General features: G+C 38.7%; 1 pseudogene; it reads left to right on the top strand.

Moving 5' to 3' along the window:
• The first annotated feature begins 9679 nt into the window (after window positions 1-9679).
• LOC149129026 (5S ribosomal RNA) lies at window positions 9680-9798 on the top strand (annotated as a pseudogene).
• Window positions 9799-10640: the final 842 nt, after the last annotated feature.

The following is a 10640-nucleotide window of genomic DNA, read 5'->3' as shown; positions in this document are numbered from 1 at the left end:
TGGGCCACATGGAAGCAATGACTAGTGACCGAGACCCTTGGAGATATGTCAAAATTGAGAAGGCATGTGAAACCAAGTGAAATCATAGCTGTGGTCTTTGTCAGTGTCACCTAACTGCCAGCCATGCCATTGGCACGTAAAAAGTACCTTTTGGGCATTGTGCCTCATACAGGTAATATGGCTGATGCTGGTGTCAGGTAACTAGCACCCATTACATAGATGTTAGGAAAGGTATCCAGCTGTAGAAACCATGCCAAATCAGACAGGAGTATGGTGCAGCCCCTCACCTTGCCAGCCCCGGTCAAACCGTCCAACCCATGCCAGCATGGACAATGGATGCTAAATTATGATGATGATAATATACATACATATATGCATGCTATCATCAGCATTATCCCCATCTACATTTGATATCAATGCTGGCCCAAGTTGAACAAAATGATAATATAAAGACACGTCCGAAAACTGTTATATATACTCCTATCCATACTGGGTTCAAACCCACATTTGCCTCTGTCAATCATGCCACTCACCACATTTCATCTTCCTAACACCCATCCCTCCATTACTCTTCTAACTATGGTCCCACTTTACTGCTGTAACCATTTCAGAGCAGAATCTGCACATATTCATCACCACCACCCCCACCACCCTTTAGTTAATACCAGTTGGCTCTCTTTCATTATCCTCTCCGTCCATTCATCCTTCCATCAATCATCCCCTTCCCTCCCTTCACCAATCTTTCCCACCACCACCCCACTCTTAGCTACACCCTACTCTGCCAGGCTTCATGTTTAACACTTCTGCTATCTGCAATCATTCTCAACACCCTCTCACATCCATTGTTAATACTCCCTCCAATTTTGTGGCCCCACTCACTATAGCCACCCTCATGTATCTCTGACTCCAATCTCTTTCACAGTTCATCATCTTTGCTTCCCCTCTGCTGTCACATCCTGGTCATCATCTCTCTACTTTCTCATCTATCAACAGATTGATGACTCTGCTGCTCTCCACCCTTCCTATGCGGCTTCTTGTCACCTCCTCCTTTCCAAGCCCCATCAGTCTCTCAACTCCCCCACCCACTCAACTCCACCTCATATCATTGTTCCTCACTCCCTTCATCCACCTCTAGCCCCATCTCTAACCCCTGCCATTCACATCCCCCACTCTGATGCCATTACCCTCCCATTCTTTCTTTCCTCATCCACAGTCTCCCTTATACTCCCCTTCTTGTAACTTGGGACTATGCTCTGGCACCCTATTACCACCATCTCTCTCCCTTCCAGACACTGTCATGCACCCTTGCATAAACATAAGGAAGCCACGAGTCTCCTCTATAGCCAGACAACTGTGCTTGACCCTCTAGCAAAATTTAGGCCTTCTACCCCTGGCATCAAGCCACCTCCCCACCCAGTTCCATCGGGAGTTTTATCCTATTCCATTCTTTGCTTTGTTCTGCAAGCTACTTGCTGACCTCACCAGTGCTGGTGCCATGAGAAAAGCAGCTTCCAGTCCACACTGTAAAATGGTTGGCATTATGAAGGGCAGCCAGCAGTACTCAGCCAACCAGCTGAGTGTGGAACCTAACACAGATCTAGAGATCACCAGATCCTATCCTGTCAAACTGTGTAATCTATGTCAGAACCAAAGACAGCCATTAAATGATGATGATGAAGATGACGATATTTGAATAAGTCTAAGACACCATCAACGAGGAAAACAAACACTCGTACATTTGTTAATAGAGTGGGCAGTTTACCATAAAGTATACAGTATCATAAATCTATTTCAGCCATTCTTACAAATCAGTTTCGCACAGGATATCATGTAAGACTGTGCTCATCAGAGTGGCCAGTATGGAAATATGGCAATGGGTTTCTGACAGCAAGTGCCACATCTCTAACTGCAAGAGATAATTAGAGAGGAGGATTCCCTCATTGGTTATGCTCCTTGTCCAAAATATCTGAGTGAGAAGTAACTGCTGGCAAAGTGATTTAGGTTTTAATTAAGCATCTGGGTGGAGAGAGTTCTTGAATATAAGTTCTCTTTTTGGCAAGGCACAATCTTCACCTTCTGCTACCATTGAAGTAACGATTACTTTTCTTCAGCAATCATACATGCATAGCCATGTATGTGGTATTATTCTTTCATAGACATCAAAGGAGGTCTTGGGATTGTTAAAAATGGCTCTGAATGGACCTTTTTGTCATGCCCACATGTTTCCACATGTTCTTCTGTTTGATGAAGCAACATTCAAATGATACTGAATGGAAATAAGTAGAAGTTTTCACTGTATAATATGCTGAATATTAAGACAAAGACAGTTCATAATTCCTGAGAAAATATTTAAACAGGGAAAATGAAAATGTCTTCTCACAGAACTGAGAAGTACCTTGGATTGTTCTAAGCAGAAAAAGGCAAATTGAGAACGTCTGTGTAGTATCAGAGGTCATTCTGTCTAGAAATGCAAAATACCAGTTTTTATAATGCCCAACAGGGTTTCTAAAAAAAACATTTGACTATACTATTTGATGGGAAGATTCCATTGCACTTTGTTATACATCAGCTGAATCTGATTGGTCAAACCAAGTTCATAGAGGTGTTAGTGCCTTTCATAGTGGCACAATTTATTTTCCATAATTGGTTTTCTTATGTCTGGCTGTGGTCCTAGCTGTGGTGAGTGAGAAAAATATTGGCTTCAAGGCTGAATGCTAGAAACACAACTCTGGCAATAAACTTGGCAATATGCTGGAATTCTGAAGTGGACAGAGTAGGAATCGGAGAGTAAGACAAGAAAGCTCATAACGATGATGCATAGAACCCATCATCCATGTGCAGACACAGATCACCAAGAAATGAAGAGAGCAAATGGAGGAAAAGGGATGAGATACCTAGCTGAAAGTAAGGCAACCTTGCTAGTGGCAGTTAGGAATGAGGGAGTATTGAGAGCAGAGAAAAATAAGGGAAAACAATGGAAGAAGTACAAAAACGGTGTGAAGAAGGGACGACATAATTAGTTCCATGTAACCACAACAGAAGTTGCTGGAAAACATAAATGGGATTGACTAAAGAAAGGAACACTAAACAAAGAGACTGAGAGCAGCACCATACTGGCAGTGCAAGGCCAAACTTTGGCCATGAATTAAAGGGTGAACCTTAGGAATGAGCAAGTGTCTTTGCTGTGCCGCATCTGGAACAGAGTGGTCAAGACCTTTACCCATATCACGAATGGATGCCCTAGACTTGCCCAAAACCACTACAAATTGTGGCAATATGATAATTAGTGAAAGTGCTACATTGGAAACTGTATGAAAAGTGGGGGTTAGAGGTGGGATGAGTATAAGCTTCAGAGAGTGGAGGAGTTGGATACTTGTAAAATCCTCTGGGATCTCTCAATCCAAAGAGATCAGATGCTAGAGCATAAAAGACTGGACCTAGTATTGGGGGACAAGATGCACCACATGTGCCACATAGTTAATGTTGCATGTCCCTTTGACCCATGAATAGTCTAGGACAAAGGTAAAAAAAAAAAAATAGATACATACAATCATCAGAGCACAGCTATAAAAAATAATGAAAGTGAAGGTAGTACCAATTATTACTGGGTCCTTGGGGACATTTTCGGAAGGCATCAAGGAAAATATAAAGGAAATTGGAATAGAGTAGAAATGTTAAAGTAGTGTGCAGCAAGCCCACTACACATGCAAGACTATAATAAAAAGAATAATAATAATAAAATTTGTTAAAGTAAAGCAAAATATTTCTTTCATATATGAAGCAATAGCTGGTGTACCCGGTAATTCCTGGGGGTAAAGATGTTCTATTGAAATGCCTTATTACTATGATATAAGAAAGCAATTTCATTATAACTGCCACAAAAGGTGTATTTTTCATCACGAAAAAGTACAAAAAAAAACTGTCAGCTGGAGAAGGGAGAGATTGTTGGAGGTTGGCGAGAGAGGTTTTCGGAGGTTGGCGAGAAAGATTGTTGCAGGTCGGTAAGAGAGGTTGGCGAGAGGCAAAGACATTATTCTGCTTAGCAAAGGCATCTGGGAAATATATTACTGGTGTCATTCACAGAAAAACTATTGCCTTACCGTGAGAAAAGCATTGCTGAAGTAGTAAGTGAAATTTGGCAATCGAGGATCGAATCCATGCTATGCGTGCATGAAGCGACTACAAATGCGTTGTGGAATAAGAAATTTATCTACTGTCATGGAAAAAGCATAACTGTAGAAATGCAGAATTATCAAAGTAAAGAGCATTAAACAAAGTATGTATGTATAGAAATGAATGAAGTCTTTAAGGTTTAAGATTCAAATTAAGGAAGTGCAATAATAATATTTTGCAGTTCAAAACTGTGAGTAGTGAAATGCAGAATTAGGTCGGCTGATCGTGAGAATCAAATATTGATCGCTTCGCTAAAATTTGTAGTAGATAGAAAGATCCATTGGAAGGGCCCTATTATCAATTTTTCAACAATCTAAGTATGTCACAAGGTTTCCAGACATGAGTGCTACTGACGTGTCAAATAAAGTATAGAAGAGATATTGTCTGCAAAAATTAGAAATAGGACACACAAAAAAATCAATATTCAAAGTAATCGAACATAAACAATGAGATAGGTCATTTCCCTTGAGAGTTTTAAAAAAATACTGTACAGATGCTATGGGTTATTTCCCTTGGATGTTTAAAAAAAATTAGTCATATGAGGTAGATATAAAGGTCCCTTCCAGGGGCCGTATTATCAATTTTTTTTCAACAATCTAAGTATGTCACGAGGTTTCCAGACATAAGTCCTATTCATGTTTCAATTTTCATCAAAATCAATAAAACGATGTAGGGAGAGTTAGCTAACAATGCCACAAACACACACGGATTTTCCACATAGATAGTAGATAATTGCTACTAGACATGTTACCACAACACAAGCATAAAACGGAAAATGTAAACACGTGGGACCACAATATCCCTATACAAACTGTGAATACAAATATTAACCTCAACTGATCACAAATGCATTCTCATCTCTACACATACACTGACTACTGTTTATATAAGTCACACATGAACAAAACATCAACTACACAGTATTTAAATTGCTTAAATAAATAAATAATAATAGTGTTAATGATGATGATGATACTAGTAGTAATATCCTGTTTGCTACTTATGTGGAAGTTATTGACTGGAATACTCGCAGAATCAAATGTATAAACATGTGGCAAAAAATGGAGTCCTGCCACAAGAGCAGAAGGGTTGCAAGAGTAAGTGCAGAGGTACCAAGGACCAACTCCTGATAGACACAAATGTACTTAGAGACTGCAAGAGGAGGAAAAGTAACTCAGCCATGTCATGGATCAACTATCATAAGGTATACGATATGATCCCACATTCTTGGATTATGGAGTGTATGAACCTGTTTGGGATTGCATCAAATGTTGAGCGATTCCTTGGAAAAAGTATGGCGAAGTGGAGAATGAAACTGGTAGCATATGGAAGACAATATGGATAATAGAAATCAGGAGAGGCATCTTCCAAGGTGATTGCCTGGCCCCACTGATCGTTGTACTATGCATGATACCACTAACACTGATTCTGAGGAAAGCAAAAGCGGGGTATGTATTCAAAAGCCACCACAAAAAGTCAACCATTTGTTATATTCATGGATGACCTCAAACTTTATGGTAAAGATGAAGCCCAAATCAGTTCCCTCGTTGATATGGTGTATACCTTCAATGCTGATATCAGAATGGAGTTCAGACTGAGAAAGTGTGATGTGTTCGTCTTGAAGAGAGGTAAAATCAAATGTATGGACGGGCTATCGATACTGTTGGGGGAGGTTATGAAGCAGATAGAAGACACGGGCTATAAGTACTTGGGGGATTTTGGAAATGGATAAATCGATGGAGAAAAAAATGACAGAAAAATTCAAGGTGGAGTACTTGCGCAGACTGAGACTGATCCTTAAGTCGAAATTAAATGGAAGGAATAAGATCGAAGCTATCAACACCTGGGTGGTTTCACTCCTTAGATATGGAACAGGGGTAATCGCATGGACAGTAGACGAACTAAACAGCTTAGAAAGAAAGACAGAGCAAAATATTGGTACGACCACATACCCAGAGGCATCATTGAAAATGATAATGCAAAGATCCTGTGGGATTTTATGATTCAGTGCGACCATGAGATAGAGAATAGGAAGCTAGACATAGTGCTAATTGAGAAAGAAACCAAACTATGCTGGATCATAGATATAGCATGCCCAGCTGACAACAAGGTATGCGATAAAGAAGAAAGAAAATTCGAGAGATGTGACAGGTTAGCTTGGGAGGTTAAGCAGTTGTGGTTGATGAGAAAGGTAGCAGTAGTACCAATAATTGTTGGAGCCCTGGGAACAGTGAGCAAAAATCTTGAGAGGTACATGGAACAAATAAGGGAAGCAATAAGGGTGGAGCACTTGCAGAAAACAGCACTGCTTGGAACCACTCGAATACTCCGGAAGGTGCTCGAAAAATAGGTGTTACCTTAGTTCACTGGTAGTGAACAGCTGACACTGTAGTACATCTCCAGCGTTAGAAGCTGTGCAAAGGCAATGAAATAATAATCATGATGCAACACAACAAGGAAAGAATTAACTGAAAGAATGAAGCTATAGTCGATCATGGTGAAGGATCCCTACCCGGCAGGTCCAAAACTGCCCACATCAGGGGCAGTGGTTTGGCCTCGGATGGTCATTATGTCACAACTGATCACAGACATGGTGTGCGCAAAAACAGACAGAAGTGGACGAAGGAAGAGTGTGTACACTTATTGAATGTCATGAAAGAGCAAAGAATGTCATGAAAAAGGAAACAAGTCATGGAGTAGGCTGACACCTTGAAATTTTGGATGGAAAAGCATGGAAAGCGGACGTTAAACGATGATGATAATGATGTAGCTAAAGCAAGATGTTTTCTGTCTGTCTCCTTAACTTATTGGAAATTTTAGGTATAATTATACTAACGTGTCCATCTGTTCTACCTCTACCTCTACCCGGAATTCTGCACTGTACTCCAACCCTCACCTTACTGGCAGCATCTCTGTACATGGCTTGCACAGCTCTCACTAACCATTCTTCTATCCCTAGTTTCCTCATTGACCACCAGATAAGGGACCGGGGGACCCTGTCAAAGGCTTTCTCTATGTCAACGAAAGGTAGGTACAGAGGTTTATCCTTGGCTAGGTATTTCTCCTGCTGCTGTCTTACCAGAAATATAGCATCAGTGGTGCTTTTACCTGGCACAAACCCAAACTGCATCTCATCTAAATTGATTCGCTCCCTAATTAGTTGGGCTATGACCCTCTCCGTGACCTTCATTACCTGATCCAACAACTGGATACCTCTGTAATTGTTTGTATCTAAAGTGTCACCTTTACCTTTGTAGCAGTTGACTATGGTGCTGCTACACCAGTCATTGGGTATGACTCCTTTGTTTATTACCTGGTTAACAATACGGATGACTAGGCTATAGCCGACACTGCCAGATATTTTGAGCATCTCTGCAGTGATTCCTGATGGGCCGGGGGCTTTCCCTCTCTTCATACTCTTAATTACTTTATCTACCAAGGTACTGTCAATTCAGATAGCTGGTCCCACTATTGGGTCGGCATCCAGCAGACTCTCTTCCTCCCATTCATTCTCTTCATTTAGCAACCTTTCATAGTGGTGTCTCCAAACCTCTCTCTTTGCAGCCTCGTTTAGTGCAAGTGAGCCATCATCCAAGCGGACACATTTCTCTCCCACGACATCAGGATTCTCTCTCACACACTGTCTTGCAACACGAAATACCTCAAGTCTTTGGTCCTCATGGTGCAGTACATTGGCAAACTTTTTCAAAGAAGACTCTGCATGTCACTGATTTTATTTGTTTTTTTAGTTTAGATTTATAGACAAGCTTTCAATATACAAGGTTTGATATGCTAAAGTGAGTAAAGGGCATTATCTGTTAGGGGTAGGGTTGAGAGAGCAGACAGAAATCATGGTTGGTATAGTCATAAAGTCATGAGGTTTGGTAAAGGAAAATTTAAAACAAGATGTTGGCTGACAACTAAGGGGTCACCCACTAGCAGACCAATGATAATGAAACAGGGGAAGTCTTATCATGTAGCACTATAGTTAAAAGTTTTAAAACAAAGGAGTTGCATGTAACGATTGTACTGCATTACCTCTGGATATCCTTGTTGCTTATTTTGATTTTAATCACCTTACTTTGAAGTTGTATGGATAATACTGTACTAAATCCTGGTGCCTAAACTTAAGTACCATATTCACCTGAATCTATACATATCTATCTATCTATATACATATATATATATATATATATATATATATATATATATGTATGTATGTATGTATATATAAACACATACACACACATATCACTCTCTCTCTCTCTCTTTCTCTCTCTCTCTCTCTCTCTCTCTATATATATATATATATATATAAAAATAAGCAACACGGATTTCAAAGGTGATTGCAGTATGCATGTTTCATGCTACTCCAAATTATTTAAGTAATGCGAGCATTACATTAAATGCAATATGAAGAGCAATCCTTGTTATTTCCTAACATCCTTTCTTTTTTCAGTCCCTTAAACCTTAGTAAACACATTATTATAAACTAATATAAATCCGATAATAATTTTTATTTTTTATTCACATTATATAAATAAAGCTTACCTATGTGTCTCCTAAATAGTATCATTATCTTATCGTCAGCTAAAATTTTTTTTAAGATAATTCAAAATAGTTTTCATGAACCCAATATACTTAATGTCCTTAAATTTTACACCCTATCCAGAGCCCCTGAATTCAATACTGACATTATTTCATGATTTTTGTGGAAAATAATTACATCTCATTTTATTTATTTTATTAACATACCTCTTATTGTGAAAATATTGGTTTGAGTATTGTTGTTATCTGTACCACTATACTGTTACTCTATTCAGACTAAAAGAAAAAAACCTATTTGACCCATATACCTAGGGTTGTAATTCCTCAACATTAATTCCTCAACACTTTGATAGTAGTAAAATGACCTGATACTACTATGACCAGTGAAACCTTTAGATTCTAATACATTTTATAGCCTTGTCCATGCATACTGCTTACACCTTCCCTCTCTTTAGAAGTAATTGTCCCTTTGCTATCACCACTAGATAAGAAACAATAAAATCTGAGACAGTTAAAACTTTTGTCTAGAATCAATTACTAGCCTGATGTCAAGATGGACTTATGTTATTCTTCCTCACATTTGGATTTTTATGTATTCTGTCTCCCACTTGGATTTGAAATGTTGCCACATTTATAATATGTCTTTTCTACAGTAATTTTCTGCATTTTTGTGCAGCTGAAGATTGCTCTTCATATTGCATTTAATGTAATGCTCACATTACTTAAATAAATTGGAGTAGCATGAAACGTGCGTACTGCAATCACCTTTGAAATCCGTGTTGCTTATTTTTTTGATTTTGATCACCTATCCTTTTGGGATACGATATTCGGGTGCCTACGCATAAGTACCATATTCAACCTTGAATCTATATCTAAACCGTCTATATGTATATGTATATATACACACACACATATATCACTCTCTCTCTATATATATATATATCCATATATATAGGTAGATTATGGCCATATCACGTTGAGAGCACCGGTTCTCATCCGATCACCAAAGTTAAGTAATGTTGAGCCTAGTTAGTACTTAGATGGGTGACCACTAGTTAAACCTAGATGCTGTAAACGTCACACACTTATGTCCAACCCATGCTAGTATGGAAAGCGGACGTGAAACAATGATGATGATGATATACCAAGTTACATGCCTGGTAATTCCCGTGAAAGCGGGGCCTATCCCTTGCTTCCATTCTCATAATTGCTTTAATAATCCAGTAACAGTATTACAAAGTATGTAGTCCTTAAAACAGTTTTTGTGTATTTATTGAGAATACCGAACTGTCTTACAAAGGATCTTATTTGTAAGAATTCCCAATAAGTTATGAATACCCAAATTATGGAGTCAGTTATGTAATAACATGAAATTAATTACCTGATAGTTAGAATTCAAATAAAGTAGCCCCCAAAAGAGCTTTAATATGTTCGCAGAGTATATAGAACATAGGAGGAAATATTAATAAGGTATGTATAGTAAAATCGTGATACATGTTATGTAATAACAGGCTAATCAGATATGAGATAATAACAATTCAAAGTAATTGACTGTGATAAAAGCTTTTGTGCGTTCCCAGATAATATTACCCTCAGCAGTGCTAGTGTTGGTATATTCGTGAATTAGTCACTAACCAAAATAACTGGTGGAGATTACTATTTACTTGTTTCAGCCTTGTACTGGATAAATTGAGAAATGACTAAAATAGTTCAAATACTAAGAAATAAGCATACTCAATTTCATTTTTACCAAATGATTTACAAAGGAGGGAATGGGTCATTTCCCTTGGAAGCTTAACATAATTATGCCCGCCATTCAACTGCACCCAAATGTTATTTCTCCTGCCGTTTACCTGAACATTTTTTCGAAATCAACTAATGCTGAAAACCTCCCCAGACACATAAGCAATGTGCGTGTG

Source organism: Octopus bimaculoides, unplaced genomic scaffold, assembly GCF_046866305.1.
Source record: "Octopus bimaculoides isolate indiv1 unplaced genomic scaffold, ASM4686630v1 contig188, whole genome shotgun sequence".
NCBI classification, from domain to species: domain Eukaryota; kingdom Metazoa; phylum Mollusca; class Cephalopoda; order Octopoda; family Octopodidae; genus Octopus; species Octopus bimaculoides.
This window is presented reverse-complemented; position numbering and strand designations above follow the sequence as displayed.